At 41.7% G+C, this 20,237-nt stretch overlaps 1 protein-coding gene across 5 annotated transcripts in view; it reads right to left on the bottom strand.

Moving 5' to 3' along the window:
• The window catches only part of GALNT13 (polypeptide N-acetylgalactosaminyltransferase 13), a 153,705-nt gene extending 144,648 nt beyond the window's left edge, over positions 1-9,057 (bottom strand). For 2 of the 5 annotated variants that reach the window (XR_007507111.1, XR_007507112.1), the window contains exon 1: positions 7,948-8,473. The gene's annotated coding sequence lies outside the window, so the exon portion shown is untranslated. Of the gene's footprint in view, positions 1-7,947; positions 8,475-8,982 lie in introns of those variants that run through there. The other 3 variants (XR_007507113.1, XM_049809347.1, XM_049809355.1) reach the window with 3 other exon arrangements.
• Between the last annotated feature and the right edge of the window lie 11,180 nt (positions 9,058-20,237).

Below are 20,237 nucleotides of genomic sequence, written 5' to 3'. Positions count from 1 at the left end.
ACTTACACTAGAGAGAGAAAGATGAAAGCTGCCTAAGTGAAAGAGTGGTCTGTTAAGCGATAAGCATAATCTTAATGTCTTGTGACTTAATGGACTAAAAGTATTAAAACTGCAAATATGCTGCACATAAAAATTTTTTTCTAAGGTGTTAACTGAAAGCTTCTAGCCAGAGTAACACTGGTTTGAAGCACTGAACATGGCATTTTGTAACCTGCCTGTTGATTATCTTGATCTGGGCTTCTTTAAGGAGCATCCACCTGTTTCACAGACCAATGGTTTCCCCCAACTGCTTTTTGTCCTTATACTTTACTAGTGAAACTCGTGGCAATTTCAGGCACTGTTGTGGACTTAAGAGATGTAAATTGCAGCAACATATGGGCGAGGGTAAGAGGAAGTCCAGCACAGCAGCACTTCAAGCACTACATGTAAAAACTACATACAGAAGAAACCTAATAGAATTTTACCTCTACACATTTTCAGATGGCCAGTTTCTGTAAATCAGTATGAGCACACCCTTCAACGGCCCTTTAATCTGTTGCCACTCTTAAGGCTCAATAAGAATTAAGTGTCCTAATCCTTGAGTGAGACAGAAATAAACTGTTTACAAAAGTTCCTCCAAAGAAAATCAAAAGACTTATCACTCAGCACTTTTACTGACTTAGTATAGAAGCAGTTAGAGTCCTAGAGTCCATCTACATCCTAGAACTGTGATTACATCTTCCAAACTAATATCAAAACTACTCGGACCTTAATCTGATTCCTGAACCTGTGAGACCACAACCTGTGCAAAGCAACTGGTGTTAGCCATCTATACTCCCAAGAACATCAAAACTGACTAATGATATCTTGATGCTTGGATAAGAAAGGATGCAAACTGCAAATTACTATTATGAAAGTATTGTTTCAAAACAAAACAGTCAATTTCTTGTGGAATAAAATCTATAATAGAGCTGAACATCATTTTTCAAGTCAACATTGATCTTAATGTTAGCCATAAAAGCTTAATGAAGTGCCTACAGGAGCTAGGGCGTGATAAAAATGCAGCTTGATCTACCATGTATTATAGGAACAAGCACAGCACGTGAGGAAGAATGCTGCACCTCCTTCCGTTGCCAGATGTGGCCACATCTGCATGCATCCACAGCGTGCTGCAGCACAGCATCAGGCAGCGGTTGCCTAGCAACTGGGGGGGCTGCTCCCCTGGGTACCAGGCCCTGCCAAAAAGCCCCCAGCGCTGCCCAGCCGCTCCCCGGTTTCCCATCAGTCGCCAGATGCAGCACACGTAACTCACGACACCAGCCCAGCTTTCCAGACTGCAGGGAGGTTTGGGGCTTGCTCTTGGAGAGGGGAAGGGATTTGTTTTTTCTGCTGCTGAGTAGTTCCCAGCTCCTTCAACCTCCGCTGGAGCTGAGCCCGCCGGCACCCAATGACTACGTGGGACCGGGTGGCAGCGGAGGGGATGCTCTGGGCAGTACCTACCTGGATAACAAAACACCCAGGAATCCCACCGGCACCCTGAAGCCTGTCTCGCCAGAGAAGGAAAAGGAGGCCTGCTTCTGCCTCCTGGTCAGTACACGCTCAAACAAGTTTTGCTCTATGCTAGAAGAGCTTTAACTGGCAGGTTGATGACAGCAGTAGAGGAACAGAAGACAGAAAAATACGCCCCAGCAATACCTGTGCAGCCACTACAGTGGCTTGCTTTCTCAGACAACAAGGGATAGAGCTGCGTTTCCAAATCACATCATGGTTCTTACTGCGGTTAAGTAGCACATGTCATGGGTGCAATGCTTCACAGTTGAAAAGCAGAATCAAAAACGCCTATTCCTGATAATCCATTATTTGTACTGGTGTTTCATAGTATACGTTTGATTAAATATCACCGTATACAGCTACACATTTGCACAGAGACTATTTCCTCAATATCTCTGCATAGCACCAAACTGCAGACAGAACTCCTCCTCCACCTCTCTTCCTTTACACGTCTCTAAATTAACAGTACTGGGGGGGGGGGGCTTGGGGGGGGGGGGGGTGGAATATGCTATTGGGGGGGTGGGCAGAAAACTGCCTTGGTTGACCTTTTGGGGTACATATCCATTACCGTATACAGCCTTCAGATGGCAGGCACATTAGAAAGATGAGTAAGTGGATGGAGTTACATTACTGTTATGACTCCACTGGTAATTTCCTGCTTTTTCATTATTTAACTGAGGCATGCTGCATTTTCTAGTGAATCTGTTATTTGTCATGTAGACCGTTCTTTTAACGTATGCAACTTAACACCTCAGTCAGCACTGAAATTTATCCTGTTTGACATCTCTGTATGTTAGCAAGCATCTCAATTCACAGCCTTTCAAGTGTTCCTCTCATACATACTTGAAAGAATTTAGGCTAAAGGCAAAGAAATAGAAACCTTAGGATGGCCATCGATACTGTTATGATATTGACCACAAGAGTACTATATGTAAGAATAGCAGATCAGTTTATGAACCGGTTAATTCAGACATTAAATTACTGCTGTTGACAAATCCTTGTTATAATGCAAGATTTGACACTCAAATGATGTATGAATTAATGAACGCTGAGCTCATGATAGTAGCAGAATAGTTAATTTTTAAAAAATGAATGCAACTCAGTAGTAAAAGCATCCATAAAACCCTCCAGTCAAGTAGTGTTTCAGCTTTTCAGAACTGATCTATAGTACACATCTGCTCTGTCAGAGCCATTTGGATCAGACTTCTGCAAAAAATGGGTAGGTCAGCTGAAGAGTGATCAGAAAGAAGTTTGCTGGAAGAAATTCCCGAGCAGAAATAAGAGTGATCACAAATGTCTTTTTCACACCTAAGGAAGGCAGACCAGAGTTCAGCTCATCTGAAATCTAAGATTTCCAGCCTTTACCTCTAATATATCAAAGGATGAATGTGACTGTTCCTTGTAGCTTTCCTGTGATTCACTGCAGCTGCCAGAGTAAAAATGGACAACAACAATATTTAAGCGCCAGTCACAGAAAGATTTGGCATTATTATTTTTGTCAATCTCTGCTGCTGAATCAGGGTCCAACGCAGGCAGTACTGCACTGAATGGCAATTAGCCAGCGTGAACTGACAAAACTCTATTAAAACATAAGTGCATCCACACATCCTAGCACCATGGTATCATGGAATATGATCTAAAGTCCACTGCTTAATCTTTCAGTAAAATGTGTTACATTGCATTATAAATTGTATTTATCAGAGTTGCTACGAGAGCAATTACCATTAAAAAAACTGAAGAGGCAAGCTTGCTTTAAGAGCTATTAAGGTTTGAAACCCTATCTTTCTAAGACATACCTTAATTTTAAAATAAACGCATTTAAAATATATTTTGCCTACAAAAATCTTATGGCTAGATTGATCTAGCCAAACCTTAATATATTCTACACTCTCCCAAAACCACGAATCATCATTTAATACCATAAACAGTTTATTAATTCATGTACAGCTATCTGAAGAACTTATAATGCTAGAATTGTCCATCTCCAAGATCAATACAGGAAGCTCTTTCACATTTAGTAAGAGGGAAGGGGGAAAAAAAAAAAAAAAAAGGAAAAAAAACCCCCACGTATCTCTTGTTAGAGCTATCCAGTGTTTTGTGTTTTAAGAATTAGTTTCTCCCCCTCTCTCTTTTCCTGAAATAGGCTGCTTGACATTTAATAATAGACCTATTCTTCATTTTAAAATGCATTTCCGTGACTCAGAAATTAAAGTGGAAAAGACTTATTAATTCATCTAACCAAACTTCTTTGTAATAAAAGCCTACCCTTTATTTTGCGTTGCTTCTTTCAGGCTAGAGTCATGCAATGACTAGCACCAGTTTCTCCCAGAATCGATACCTCAAAGCACCACATCCCCAATACCCAGAAAAGAAAAGCTTTTTGTGTTCACGGCCATCTCATTGTACGCCACTTAGATTGCAAATGATGTCAAATTTGTTTAGAATTTACTCCCTCCTTTGAAGTCCATGCCTTCAGATACTACCCTTGTACTAAACCAGGCTGTTGCTACCAATGTGTTGGCACAAAGCACCAAAAACATAAAGGCCAACAACAACAACACCAAAAAAAAAAAAAAAAAAAAACAACCAAAAACAAAAACAAAACAAAAAAAAACAAAAAACCACAAACAAAAAAACCCACCACCTAAAAGAATATGGACATAAACTCAATACCCAAATACCAGAAGAGAATCCCAGGTGCTATAATGTCTTGGAAGCTCACAGACAAAATGCAAGATCCTCCTCTCATTCCTTTTTCCACATTCTTCCCCCAAAGCGCAGTCTGTCTAGTAACAGATAAAAACAAACTGGAGGACTTTGGTCACCAGCCTCACAGGTTTCTCCTTGCCTCGACAGTCAGACTTGGCATCTCCCCTCTCTAACCTACACTGACCACCCCACGGGGTGATAGGCAGGTATCCCTTGCAAGGTGCTGCACAACCTCTTCACAGCTAATTAGCAGACTAACCTGACTATATTTATTCTGTTCTCAGATGGTGGGTGTTCTCCCACATACCAGTGAAATTAAAAAGTAACACATACTTGAGTGGTATTGATGACTTGACAGATACCACCCAGGGCAAGTTTTCTAGCTCTTTAAACAAGAACAAAATGCTGGAGCAAGCCAGGCAGTGACACAAGGAACAGGGGAAAAGCTACAGGACAAGTATCCGAGGAAGAACACGGTCCAAGCAGCTAGAGCCATGTACCAGAGGATTTCCCCACGAACCTTTGACAAACGTGTGGCTTGCCAGCACAGACGCCACGCATCCCACGGAGAGATAAGGACCAGCTGCCCAGCCACCCCGGCCGTGCCAATACACTAATTAGCAACATTACATTAACACTGACAAATAACTAAACCCTCACGTTGCACCAATTCCGCTGACCAAATGGACAAAGATATTTGTGCCTGAAGATAATACTACAAACACAAAATTTTAAACAGCTGGAACCAGAGTGTCACCAAAGAAATAAGCACTGCCTTCTGTAAGACAGTCTCCTACACAAGTCCTGTTTGTAATAGCAACTCCTTACTACTCCGCATCACCAAAAAGGGTAGTAACCTACTGGATGTACATGTATGGGTCAAGGCCATGGCATAAACCGACACCTAGCACCGTGCAGTCCTAGCGCAGAAGAGTCGGAGCACAGTACTCATCAGTAGTCGCTGACTTGAACCTGAAGATCAGTCAAGCAAATAGCGACTGTAAAGCATTCCTGCTCACAGGAGCTGGGAGGGCATACCCGCCAAGGAACACCTGCGGCTGCATAAATGAAAGACATGTATTTCACCTATTTTGTGAAAACAACGACCTGTTGATTCTTTTTTCTACATACCAAGGCCAAAGGACCTCATTTGTAATGCTGGGAAATCAGAACTCCCTCACTTCTTCCAATCCAACAGAACAACAGTCTTGAAAAAAGCAAAGTTTGTGAATACTAAAAAGGCCATTTTTGGCAATCAGTCAGTTGTCACATCATGCTTACTCTAACTTAAAACTGATCATCATGAAAGTAGTAGAATACGCTGTCCAATCCTCTTTTTTTTTTTCATTCATCTCAAAGTTTTTGAAGAAAGCAGGTTTGATAAAAGTGCACAGCTCTCATTCTATTGAATTTAGAAGAAACCAAACTGTATTTTCCTATGTTCATAAAAGCAATGTACAGCCAAAGGGAACTCACTTCCATATTTTCAGGAAAACTGTTCTCCTGACCGCGCCTGCTAATGTACAAAACCCACTAGAATCGTATCTTACATAGAAAAATATTACAAGGTTTCCTAGTTTCCTAACTCTAAGTGATTCTGCTTTTCTTCTTTGGCCTTAATTTTTCTGTCATCTGACAGTGGGGTTAGGTAGTTCTCTGCTATATTTTGCCTTAACCCAAAACAACTGTACCTAACGTTAGAAGGAAAGTAACTCAACCCGATTCTGCACATTCCCCAATATAAACTGGTCATAAGCTTTTGCTACGGCTGGTAAGGAATGTTTTTACAACTTATTCTCCCCTAGGTTCTTGGGGGTACGGATGGTGAGAACAGATACGTCACCTCTCTTCTTCATGAACATTCAGGAAGAATCATAGCTTTTTCTGGGGTGGACAGGAAGCAGGTATTAACAGACATAAATCCCAGAACCAGGTAGGCTTAGGTCCTCCCCTTCAGTCTTCATTTCTGCCTGAAAGGCACAGTTGTTTACACTCATATTTTCTCAAAGCTCATCCGCAGTCAAACAGGAGACTGTGAGTCTGGCTTTCCACCCTATTCTACCAGCATCAGCATCTCCTGATAGTGCACACTCATCTTCGGGAACTTGCAAACACTAATCACTTGTGTACAAGCACAAGGATAGGAAGATAAAGCACATGCTTTTCTTCACTGAAGCAGTATTCTAAGAAACAATTAGTTCTAAATCTCAAAAAAATAACCCCAGGGGAAGCCAAATTCATGTCATGTTATACAGTCTCAGTTTAATGCCATCCAAACCCACTTTTTATATACAAAAAAACAAAAACACAACCACTAAAGTGTTTGTACCAACAGGCCTAGCTAAAAAAATATCTAAAGTACCACTCTTCAAGTTACACTAATTTTAACTGTCCTCATTAGCCTTAGCACCTTTGCATGGTTTTACTGATGAACACAGAACATCAAGACCACCAGTAATGAGATGTGCTGTCAACCAAGGGCACAACAGAGGAAAATTAAAAAGACTAATTGAAAAACAATACAAGCTTTAAGGCCTCATCTCCTTCCTCAAAGTCCAGTGGCCATCAACCAGTTAAAATAATCTCTGCCTCTTGCTTTCCTCGGCACAATTCTGAGCATGTCTTAATCTCTCATTAATCTTTTCTCTTACTATTTTCAGTCACCCAAGAGCACCCAAACAAATACTCAGCCCATTCTCATTTTGCAACAAAGAAGAAATAATATCAGCTCTACCAACTGTGGTTTTTTTCTTTACTATCTCAGATGGATAAAATTTCACGCCAAAAAAACTGTAAAATAAACTTTCTTTTCTGTTAGCTCCGAAGAAGTTTTTACCCGGTTCTTGGGAAAACAGCTGGCATCCTAACTTTATCCCGTTCCGAAGGAAAACCCTGGCTCCCAAACAGCCGTGCCACAACTCATTTACACCGGGGTTCGACTGTTTACAACCACGCGAAAGGAACGTAAGCGGCCACCAAAACCCCAGCGGCGTTTCGCGCTGCCAGCCCGGTGCTCCCCGCTCCGCCGTGAGCGGAGGCACGGCGCTGGGAAAACGGGCACGAAGCAGGCTGAGGGACGGCCAGAGAGGTTCGAAACCTTCCAGTGAAATTCGCAGCCCAAAGCGTTATTCCACCTCTACCATAAACATACTCTACCGATGGTTTTCTGGTGACATTTAGATCTGTCCTCGCAAAATCAAAAGGCAGACACAATTAGCAGTTCGTGAGGGAAAAAAAAAAAAAAAAAAAAAAAAAAACAAAACCAAAAAAAACCTGCATCCCAGGACTCGGATTGAACCGCAGTTTGTCACACACAGAGCCGGTGCTTCGGGTCAGGCTTCTCCCCGCTTCCAAACCCCTCCACCACGTAAAAACGCAGCTGGAGTCAGCAGGAAAGGCAGCCGGGAATGGGATAAAGCCAGCCGGGAATGGGATAAGGGCAGCCTTCCCCGCGAAGCGCTCTCGCCCAGCGCACCGCTCCCCCCCTCCCCGGCCCCAAGGAAGGCGGTTCGCCCGCGGAGCCGCCGCCAAACGCCACGCACCGAAAAGTTGACACCAAGAGCCGGCGTGAGGTGAGGTGAAACGAGAGAAGGTGAGGTGAACTGAGGTAAAGTGAGGGGTGACGAGACGATCCCCGCTCCTGGCGGGCACCGCCGGCACCCGTCCCGCCCCCGCTCGGCGACCCGCCGGCCACCCCGCTCCGCTTACCTGCGGCGGGACGCCGAGCGCCCACAGCGGCCACCCCGGCCCCGCGCTCAGCAGCAGCGGCAGCAGCGCCGCCGCCCGCCCGGGGCAGAGCCCGCCGCCGCCGCCGCCGCCGCCCTCCTTCTCCTCATGGCCTCCGAGGCGCGTCACGGCGGGACAGCGGCCCCCAAGGCGCTGCCGGGGGCTGCGCTGGCTCCGCTCTCGGCTTAGGCGCCCCTGCCTCGGCGGCTCGGGGTCGGTGGCCGCCCGTCAGCCGCCGCCGCCTCTCCTCCGGCGCGCCGCCCAATGGCTGCGGCGGCGCGGGCAGCGCCCGGCTCCCGCGATACTTGGGGCTCGGCCCGGCGGAGCGGGGACGCCGTGAGGTGGGTGTCCCCGCAGCGGGAGCGGAGCCAGCCTCGGCCGGCCGGGCGGGAAGGGACGGAGGGAGGAGCGGGCAGGTGCGGGGTAGGCGGCTCTTCGCCTTACGAATAGCGGCTGCCGGGCGGGAGGCGGGAAAGCTGGGGGCGCTGAGGGGAGCGGGCGGTGCCGCCGGCTCCCCGCCGTGAGGTGAGGGGGCCGCCGGGTAGCGGGCGCCGGCCCCGGCCCGGCCCAGCCCGTCCTCCCGGGGAGGCCCGTCGCCTCGCCGGTGCGTTCCCCCTCAGCTTGTGCGCGTTGGTAACCCGTTAGTCAGGTACGGGTGGCAAGAGAAAAAGGGGGGGTGGGGGGGCGGGACACCCTAATAACAGACACATTCCCTCAGGAAAAGTGTTTATAGTCCCGGTCAGGCACCGGGTCGTGCGGGGGAGGCAGAAGGCGATGAAGCCGGGCTGATCTGCGCCGAGAGCCACCGCTGCCCCTCGGCTGCGGGGAGCGCTTTGGTGTGTTACGAGTCGTTGGCGGCTCCTCGCTGCCCGCCGAAGCCTTGAGCTAAGCCACCCTTTCGGCAGGTTGTTAAAAAGTGACTCCTGTTCACGCTTTCTCCAGTTTCCCGGTACCCAGGAGGGAGCAGGCGTAACCCCCCCTCGCTCCAGGAGTGCCCCGGCGTCGAGCCACGCTTACCCTCAGATCCCAGCCCTGGTTACCAGATCCTGCAGGAGAACCTGTAGTAAGTTACGGTTGCACGTCAAAATGTTGTATTTCTCCCTTTAAGAATAAATAACTCGATTAATCGTTGTTGAAGCATGTGCCCTGAAGCAGATGCATTTCTCCATCCTTCAGAGGAAGCTTCTGCCGCCTCTCCCGAAGAGCCTTTACATCCTAGCAGAGGACTGCTCGCATGCACATGCAGTTAAGATGCTTTTTCATATCATCACCCGCAGATCTTGGAGGCCCCACCTCTTGTATCAAAAGTGGCAGCACCTCTTCAGCATTGGCTGAAATTTTATTACTTTTTTGAGGGAAATCTCACTCACTAGAAAAGGAAAGCAAAAGAAAAAAGCTGTCTATCCTGTTCACTTGAGTAGCCAGGTAAAGGTTGCATAGACATTAACTTTTTTCTCAGGGAGTAGTGGGTAAAAGGTCCGGGAAGTTTTGTATTTTGATACAATGCGCTCCTTTCCCCTCTTCCTGTCTGTGTGTGACCAGACTTGGCAGCACTGAAGCAAAGTGACAAAGTCCTGACTTACAACGTTTTATTTTCTTTTTTGACACTGCAAACTTAACTGCATAAACTAGCTGCTTTGATATAAGGATGAGAAACTTCTTGGCACTTTGTATTTCTTGTTGCCCTTACAGAATAATTAATAAAAGCATTTTTCAGTATGTTCCAAAGTAACATTTAAATAAATGATTTGATGGCCTTTGTTTCTCTTCTCAAAACATACCAAAAGATTGCTCAGAATTTTTTACCATCTCTTTGGGGTACAAAGTCTGTTCGGTGTATATCAGTGAAGCACTAAATGATTCCTAAGCTAGACTCAATATAAGCAAAGCAGAGAACTCAGTCTAGTGCTACAATGCAAGACTGGAAATCCACAGTTAACATGCTTCTCTGAGGATGAGCAAGTCAATTTCTCTGCATTGCAGCTTTCTTATCTCTAACCTCGCACGGGCGTTGTAAGCATTAATTGCTTCCTGCATAAGTATGTTAAGATGCAGAAATGGATGTTGCCTGTGTAAGTGCAAAGTATTTTTTTCTCAGTTCATTTTTAATACTAATAGTAGCATGTTTGTTCCAAGGAGGAAAAAGTCATGGTAGAAGAAAATAACAATCCACAAGAGTTTGGCACCCTTAAAACAATACTCTCCTTCAAAATTAATAAATACAAAAAGAAACAGAAAAATTCAGGGAGTGCCTTATTCATTCAGTCCTAATGCCGTGTTAGCTTCTGGGCATGCCACCTGTTTGAAAGAGCAGTCTGAAAATACTTCAGAGTAGTTTTGTCTCATGGAAGGACTTTTTTTGCCACCTGACTAGTAACCATGCACTGTCATAGAAGAGAAGCGTTCACTTCTCAGTATAGTTTTCCTTCTAGTTCATATAATGAGACAACTGCTATCTTTATTCATGACAATAACAAACCTCCAAATGTTACTAAGATACTTGCTCTCAACAAGCTCCTGACAGTGCAGCTGCACAGATCTTTAAACTAACGTATAAAAGATACTTTCTGTGTCAAAAAATTTTAATGCTTCATTTTTCCCTAGTTGTTCAGAACTAGATTCCTCTGTAATAGCAGTTATTTCCTCCTTGCGTACCAAGACTTCTATCTTCGGCATTGTCTTTGTCCCATTGTTAAAGATGTTGATCGATCACAGTTCCAGGTGATTTCAGTACAAGTGGGGTGTATTAAGCAACTCTGCTTCAGTCATGTCAGTGGTTCTGCAGTAACCCATCTAGTCTGCCTGTTGTTATTTTCTGGTTTTCATATCCTTTAATATATCCTAGCCAAATGATACATAAGGCCAAGGAAAGACTTCTGTCTCCAAACTTAAATTATATGTCACTACATAGTATTCATGTCCTTTTTAGATTAATGTATTCCTGAAAATTTAAGAATGCAATACAAAGCCACAAAGGTACAAGAATGAATAAAACATGCAAGGGTAAATATACAAACTTTGAATGTATGGCTTGTGTAACAGCGTGGTGTTTGCACCAAAGCATCTGTTTTATAACTTGCCGTGGGTGGGCCACATGCCAGTAACCACGATGAAAGGAATCCCATTCTTCAAGAAAAAATTCCATAATACCTATTGTATGATGTTAAAGGGCACACCAGAGAAGAATGGACGTACTTGATTGAATCAAAGGCAGTGATCTGGTGTGGATGCTTGGAAACAGTATAAGAAATAGCCAAAATATAAAATAATTCTTCTCTCAGCAATCTGTGTTTCCAGCAATTAGCAGCGTAGAGTTTCCACAGTGAGGGGGCTGCATTCAGACCATCACATTTAACATCTATTTGTAGATCTTCTATGAATTTCTCTTAACATCTATTTTAATCTGTTTTGACTTTTGGTTTCAACAACAGCTTGAGCCACAGAGTTCCAAGATTAATTATACATTTTGTATAAAAGTACCTCTGCTTCACCGCATTAGCTGTATACTTGCTGCTTGATATTCTCACTGGGTGGTTTTCCATTCATGTATTCTGAGGAACAGCGGACGGTCATTTTTAATATACTTTTTAATGACATCTGTGATTTCACATGCATCAGTCTTTCTTCTCCCGTAGCCTTTACAGGCAGAAGAAAAGTCCAGGTCACTTCCGTTTCCCCTATATGAAAGCCACTCCACATCTCCACTCATCCTCATCTTTCCCTGTGCTCTTTTGTGGTGGTTTTTTTTCCTACTAGAACTTTTCTTTTTCCCTCCCAGAGAAAATAGGAATTTAGAACATCCCTTTGCTCTCCAGATACGTAAGTGGTATCACAGTCAGGGTTGATTGTGTGACCTGCATAAGTTCATGTCTACTAAGCTTTTACAGGCTGGAATGTAGTAGTGCTTAAATAAAACCAGTGCTTTTTCTTGGCAAGTACTTTCAAATATTGTGTTGCATTATTTAAAATGTATATAGTGTTGTGCCAAAAAAAATGTATTCCTAGCTCTACTCTAATATCTACCACAACCTTCTAACCAATCTGTCGTGCCAGAAGGTAACCTTTTTTTTTCTGGCAGGTGAGGTTGGAGAAGAAGATTATGTATACTTATTTCCTAGAACGAATCCTTTGACTTGTGTATGATCTTATGCAGAAAGGAAAACAAAGCTGAAGAAGCCAATTCATTTTCATCTGAATTTTATATCAATAATTACACAAAATACAGAACTCTTTTCTACCACCTAATAGAAATAGAATGGGCTGATAGATAACAGACTGACAGTTATTGCATGTATACTGCCTTTCAGTGTAATTCATTTATTATTTTTTAGGTAATAGCAGCCTATACTGTTCTACTTACTCAATTTTATTGCTTTTGCTATATTACCTTTTCAAATGCAGAACCACAGGTAAACCAAATGTAACTATTCATCAACCCCATGAAGTATCATTTGTAACATTAAAGCAATCACAGCTAATGCATCAGTTAATCCCTCTGATGGAGACTTCCTGTATGACTACACAGCCTGGTTTTACCATTTGAAAAGAAATTGGATAACCTTTGAGATAAATTTTCCTGCCCTATATGAGAAGGTTGAAATACCCTTGCATTTAAATACTTTATGCCCTGTACTCCCTTTATGTCTTGAACACAAATCTTAGAGCTTTTTTAAAGCAGAGCATGACACTTAGTCCACTCATCTGATATAGTAGGTGTGTGCAATGATAAATTACGTACATTTGGCAGTAGTTCAGTTACTTCAGACTTTAGTTTCTTGAAGACTCTTAGACAAATGTCATCTGGGCTTTGTGATTTAATTTCCTTTTTTTCTTGCACATCTTAGTAACTGCCAGTGTCTCGCCTTCCTTATTTATAAAGGGTAAACCTTGGGCTGCTTCTTGCTAGAATCCGTCTCTCTGGAATCATTTACCTCTGCTTCTGTTTTCTTAATTAAATAATGGAATATCTTTCTCTGATAATGGAAGTGAAGTAAGGGCATTAGCATTAATACTACTCCATGTTTTGCATGCATCTTACTTGGATGCATCAGTCGGCTTCAAATTTTAAAAGACGAGTAAGATCAGTAAAGCTGGAAAACGCATAGAACTGAGTCTAAACCTTTACACTGAATTTGAGTCTCTTTCTACAGCTATGGACCCAGGAAGAATCTCAAATCTCAGTGAACTCTGTTTCAGGTCCAGTGAGAAGTCAGTGTTGAACACCCCAAGGTCTGTATTTACTCAGTGAATCAACCTGTGTTGGAAGATGGTAAAGAATGTTTCTTCTCCTGGTTTCTCTGAATGCAATAGCTGGCTGTTTGACTATGTGCATACTGGAACTGGCACTCAAATCTCTGCTCAGTACCAGTTAGTGATGGTAAAAATAATATTCCAGAACTAGTTTCAGCCTGAGGGTGAGGATGATCAAAAGGACACAGGCACTTCTGGATGCAAAGCACTCGTGATTCAAGAAAATATTTGGGAAAATCCTTTTTGCTCTGAACTCAAAACACTGATATCCAGATGCATCTATATTTGGCATTACCAGAGAACTAATTTTGTCATCAACCTATTTCTTCATGTTTGATAAAATTTCATTTCAGAAATAAAGGATTTATAGCTTACTTTCCCTCAATGCACATTATCATTTATATAACTGACAGCTTCAGTTGTTAAAAGCAGTACATGAGGTTTTTTCCAATAAAGGGCTCACATCTTTCTGACATTTATTACAAGTTTATTACTTCTATACCCTTCTCAGTGAAGCTGTTTCATTCATTGTGGGAGTGTCTGAAGTACAGATTTTTCATTACCTGTGACTTACCATTAATTTTAGGCCAGAAGTGGTTTCATTTTGACTGGATGTTAAAAACAGGAAGGGCATAAAAACACATGAAGTCAATTAAGCTAAGAAAACTCATTTGCAATGGAATGGGAAAGTTAAGGTATGGGTTTTTTCCCAGGTGATATGTCTACCTTCTCAGAGTAGAGAGAAGGTGGGTTAGTCACTCTTGATTTACTTTAGAATAAAAATCACTGCCTAAAAGATTGAGTGAACTGGTTATGCAATACAGAATGTTTTCACTTCTGTATCATCATCGTGGTGATTATATTAAGACAACAGAGTCCTTAACTGAGTGCTTAATTGAGAAGCACCCTTTGTCCCAGATAGATAGTAAATAAAATTCTAAAGGGCAGTTCTATATCTGCACACAGATGCTAAAATTGGATTGCATATTCGCCTGTGGAGGAAGAGGCCATTCCATGCCAGTTGGTCCCAGTGCCAGAGAATGGTGCTGGGCAAGTTTAAAGTGCTAATAAAGATGAAGCCTTTCCCTTTAGCTGTTCCTTTAGGAACGCTAAAGATGAAGCGTTCCTCCAAGTCCTAAATCCATGGTAAAGATCCCCAAAAATCAGTATACGTAACTGCTTCTGTTGGGGGACCACAGTTGCAATCCTAGCCCCTCAGATCATGGAGCTGAGCTAGTTTAATATTTTTTCTTTTATGCAGGACAGGATCTGGTCCTCTGTCTAGAAATGCATCAAGTTTCCGTATCCGTAACATTTGCTTGATTCTCAATAATGTTTTAGGTGTCAGATAAAGATCTGCCACCTTGCCAAACCTCAGTAACAATTTTAATCACGTTTACTCTAATCATTTCTCTAGCTTGTTCTTAGTAAAACTTACATGATAAATGAAGACATCATTTTAGTAAAACTCAATTTTCTTTGTCAATACAATTTATCTTTCCCCTTCAAATGATCTCCTTTTTTAAAATTAAAACTTCTGTTACTAGCATTATACTATCAATTGTTTGGGGTTTTTTTCTCCGTAATCTGTGCTTCCAATCTCCATCTGCATGAAGGGCAAATTGTACTTCAAAATCTTATATAGAAACAATGCTTTATGAATATTGGAAGTCATATAGCTTTCTTATTAGAAATAAAAAGTGTCTTGAATTCACACCGTAAAACTGCCTTTGGGATTTCAGCACATGTTCTCTTGGAAACCTCAGAGGCGTTGATCAGAGAGATTACTGTCTTTTTGGTCTCAACTCAGAGGAAAAATAATGTTTTACAAGTTCAATTAGAGTTCTAGAAAATAAAGTAGAGCCGTTAGAAATGGCAATCTTGAATAGAAAACACGAAATGATAACAGGAGTTTGATCTAGCTGTGTGCAGGTCCTGCTTGAAACAACTCATAAGCCACAAGAGATATAATTCACACAGGGAAAAGGGAGGTTGGCAAACCCAGGCATATCTGAGTTACTCCCTTGACAGTGAATAGGAAGTTTATCTTCCTTTGAGATGGCAATGGCTAAATGTAGTTACCTGTATTATTCTTCTCATTTTTGTTTCACGTGTGTAATTGCATATCTGTAACTCAGAAGTAAAATGAGCATTCTTTTTAAAATCAAGATCACCCTTCTTTTAACTGTGAACCGAATGATACTCTAAATGCACTTGCTGCTTACAAAAAAAAGGTATCAGTGGGCAAATAAATACACTATGATTGGGTGGTGTTTCAGGCTGATGCTGCCTAGGAGGTATCATTTTGTCTGGTCTAGTAGAGTTTTCCTGAGCATCTCTTTTCAGTTGGACTTCACACAAAACTCGGAGGGCATGGTTGCCTGCTGCCTTCTTTCAACCCAGTGGGGCAGTGCGTAAATCATTCATCAAGGGTGTGGAAGACCTGTAAATAATTCGCAACTCTGCTCGAGGAGGCCTGAATTCATACATTTGGTCTCCCAGGTGTGAGCTGTGTGCAGACAGTCTGCCAGTGAGCAAGGTCTACAGGGCACTTCATTGCTGAGCTTTTTCAAATATCCGTGCTTATACAGCTCTGCATTGTAGGAATTGGTATATTCCCAGCCTCGGGAGGTAGCAAGTTAGCTATCTGCTGCAGGCAGAGGGACACAAAGGTCTAGAAACTCTGCTTTTACATGCTGCTGCATGCAGAGAGTGTTGTGCTGCATTACGAATTTGGTCAGTATAAGGGTGGCAGTCTCTGTGCTGCATCCCCCTGTGTCCCTGCACGTGCCAGCAATGGATGGTAATTTCATACCACTTCGAGTGAGCAGGCCTGGGTCCAAGTCCCTGCTCTAAAGGTTCTTTAACAGGAGAAAATTAATCATTGATTGGAGGCAGGCTTAGGGCCCAACTACCCACAGCATCACCCTACCTTCTTTCTGGCCCAATTAATAGTTAATGATTCTGTACAAAGTGATACGACTTTAATAGGTTGGACTGAGAGAAATTTCCTTCCTGCCTCATTAGCCAGCAGTTTCCCAAGTTCTCATGGGAAATGGGAGCTGCAGGTTGAAGTTCTCCTAGGCAGGGGAGGAAATTAAATCCAAGTCCTGACATCCCGAGTGGGCACTGCAGCCACTGAACTGGGACTATGCCAGAGGCACCAGTGGTACCTTCTCTCCCTGCCAAAGGCACACCACCAAATACTTAATGAAACTCGCAGCAAATTCTCCACTGTACCATGTATAAGCATGTTAGTATGTGCTAAACATTGTATTCTTAATTTTCAGACTAATATTCATGGAGTGTGATTTGAGAAAACTACAGCGATATTTTAATCAGAATTATTCACCTGAAGTAGCTGTTAGATATTTATGGCATTAATTCAGGCTTAATGGCTTTCTGCCTAGGGAAATCTTTCATTTTAATAACACATAGATCACATCCAAGGGTGACCTCATTCATATTTGGAAAACAGATATTGTATGTACAGTGTTTTCTGGGGGTTAGTTTTGCTTCTGTCAGTAACTGCTGCCACATTTTAAATGAGATATCACATTTTCATGTGTATAATAGCGGCCAACAATCTTTTTGGCTCAAAAATAAACCGCAAATGTTCATACTTACAAATAAATGAACAGTCATTACCCATTGTGGTGTAAACTCGGTGTCTCACAACACATTTGCGTTTACTCCATTTAAATGCAGAGGGGTTTGGCCTTGGTACCTACAACAATAACAGAAATATTACTTGTAAAGAAATGCAGTCTACTATAAAAGGAGAAATTAGATTTCCTTTTGTAAGTACTCTTTCCAAATGTTTTCCTGAGGCATTACCCAAATGTCATTCATATTGCTTGCAGAATTTTCCATGTTAAAAAATGCATTAATTTGGTTTAATTTTGCAAGGAATTACATGAATCCATCTGAAACCATGCAGTTCACTGAAATCTTTTTTGTGGTGGGAAGATGCCACCCACACCTTGGGAGAGCATCTGCTGTGTTGTAGTCAGCCTCCAAGTAACGTTCAAACCTGGAAGTGGCTTAATTGCCTCCTTCAATGCTGCTGTCAAAATTTCGCGCAAGACAGAATGTACCAGGTTGCTATCAACCATTAACTTTTTCCTACCTCAGTTAAGGTTTGTAATTCCACCAAAAGAAGTAGTATAGCCTTCTCCTGCTTCTCTGCCTAAGCTGAAAAGAACAATGTGTTTCTGTGTAGGTTCACACATACTGAAGCAGCACATAGCTAAGAATGAGTTAAATTGCAAGTATAATGGTGTACTGTGGGTTGAAGTAAATCTTGAGTCTGCATAATAAAAGGATTAAAAAAAGTTGAGTTCTGTGACAGTGCTAATTTGTGAACAGCTGCCCAATTCTAAGCCTATTTATTTCAGACTTTCTAATAGAATTATGAGTGCTCTACTGCTGAAAGGGAAACTCTTTCTAATTAAGTTCTTACAAAACAGGGTGCATTATTTACAACTAAGAATTGGTTAGTTTCAGACTTTTTTTTTGCTATTCATTAATTAATTAAAGTCAGAGAACAGTTTCAACATATTGACATAATCTGAAACTGTTCTATTTTATGTGAGCATAAAGCAGCATATAAATTGTTTACAAACTTCTGCTTATTAGAAATACTTCAAAGAATTTGAAACCACAGATTTAACACTGGCAGTATCTATAGATGTATACCTTGGGTTCTTCTAAGTACTCCTGTTTCCCAATTTATGTAGTTAAAATGATACAGAAACAGGCTGTAGGGTAGGCGCCAGGCTGTATTCAGCTGGCACCTCTGAACACCAGCAAAAGCTACTGTAATTTTAGGGAGTGCATTCGGATAGAAGATAGATGTACCAGTATGGAGTCAAGCCAAACTTTGTGGGTTTATTGGGTTTTGTGGCAAAAGAGGGCTTTGTGAAACTGTGCCACTCGTCTGCTCACTTGCATTTGCCAGTTAGGTTTCCTGCTGCTGGTATCTTACTCTTAAGAAACTTGAGGCCCTTCTTGGTATTTTTTATTCCAGTTGTTCCTTCCTTTTAAGATGAATCTTTCTATTTTTCACTGACATTGCAGAATCTCAAGGTGTTTTTTTTCTTTCCTCTGGTATCAGCCCCATCAATATTTTCCTTCCTGCAGTCATTAGACTCCCACTATAGCCAATTAATCCTGGCCACATTCATTTTGTTGATCAGTTGTGATTTGAAAGAATGCTGTTTGCATCTGAACTCAAAATATGATTTCCTACCACAAAGCTGTAACATCGTTCATTCATTTTTAATGCTTTTTTTCAATTTGTCTTTTTTGGGGGGAGGCAGCATAGACATTTATGCATGTAGAAGCAAAATAACCCGATCTGATCTCATTACCCTGTGCTTACCAAAATGAAAATGCTAGTCGAGGAAATGCTCTCAAATGTCTCTGAATATGTAAAAGATAATTAAATATTTCATTTCCCGTAATTTTTGCAAGCCTTTTGCATCATATGCTTCCTATTGTCAAATTCCTTCTTTTCTCCCCAGATGTTGTCAATTACAAGAACGCTGCATGTTATGACAGAAATTTATGAAGACTTCTTCCACAAATATTATTCCTTATTTGATTTTTGAGATGAGCATTTCACACCATGTCCTCATAAACTTCCTTTTTTTCCAGTCTTTGAAGGCTATTGACATTTTCTCTCTTTTTTCTCAATACTCCTTTTTTTTTTTTTCATTTTGTAAAGGGAAAATACTAGTATGATTTGTGGTACCTCTGACTTCCCTATTTCATATCTCTGAAAAATAATTATCACTTGGAAAATATATTGATTTGAAAGAAAATTATTCCAGTCCTCTTTGAATTTCATTGTGGTGTTTTGTTTGACTGATTTTTAAAGATTTTGTTTTAGCTTGCACACTAAAGTAGATAATTTGTTAAAATACAGCACCTTAGTTGTACCAAACATCCAAGTTTCTCCCTTCATCTTCTTTTGTCTTCCAGGTGTATTCTCCCTTAGTTCTGCATAGTTTGACAACAGCATCTAAATTTTATTTCTGTTATCCTTTTTTTATTCTATGACTGCATGATTTCAACACAAATAAATCCTAATTCAGCCTCTCGTTAAACTCATCTTGTAATTGACAGAAGGTCTTCAGGTAGCATAGTTACCTGAGAATGCTTTTAACACACTGATTGTGTTAGGATTCTTAAGCTCTATGCTCAGGAAGTTTGTGATGCTGTTCCTTCTTTCTTGTTGCAGGTTTTGGGCATATCACAGCAACCAGGTCAAGAAATGAACAACACTGAATTCGTGAGACTGTGGCATTAACCCTCCACTTCCCTCAAGACTTGAAAGAAGATTTTGGTGACATTTTAGCTGTCAGCAGGTATGGAGTTAACATTATCACTTCTCTCGAGTTAGAAGTACAGAATAAGGTTCTAACATCATACTCCTGCTTTTGCACAGGGGTGTCACATAGTGTGGTACCATTGCTCTAGGTTATTTACATACATTCACACATTCTGTAAAAGCTGCTTGGTGCTTCACGTTGTTCTAGAATAGACACTGTCATCAGGAGTTCATTGTAGTTGGTGGCTCCAAAGCCTCCTTGAGCTAACGTAACAGTGTAAAAGTGTATCTATTACAACATGGTTTCAATTCTTATTTTCAACCACCTACACAAGAGGGTGGCAAACCTGCTCACTTCTGTATAAAGAAAGGAGATCACAAACAAAGCAGACTCACATCATCCTTATTTTTCAAGGAAGAGTAGGCTTCCTATTATTCAATAAAGAAACTCTAGACACTAAGGCTAGCAGAATCTACTTCCCTGGCGAGGTCCTGAGAATCTCTTCAGCGTGCTGTCCCTGAGCAAAACCAGTCAAAGCTGGTGGATGTCCAAAATGATAGGCTGGTGCAAGTTATTAATGAAATAAAAGCCTAACAATAAAGGACAAACCAGTGTCTGGTAGAAATATGTATAATTTACTCTACAGTGAAGACAGAAGTAGGTACTTTCCACTGAGTGAGTATCACC

This window comes from Accipiter gentilis, chromosome 1 (genome assembly GCF_929443795.1).
Source record: "Accipiter gentilis chromosome 1, bAccGen1.1, whole genome shotgun sequence".
NCBI lineage: Eukaryota > Metazoa > Chordata > Aves > Accipitriformes > Accipitridae > Astur > Astur gentilis.
The sequence above is the reverse complement of the archived record's forward strand: the minus strand, read 5'-3'. Positions and strand labels throughout refer to the sequence as shown.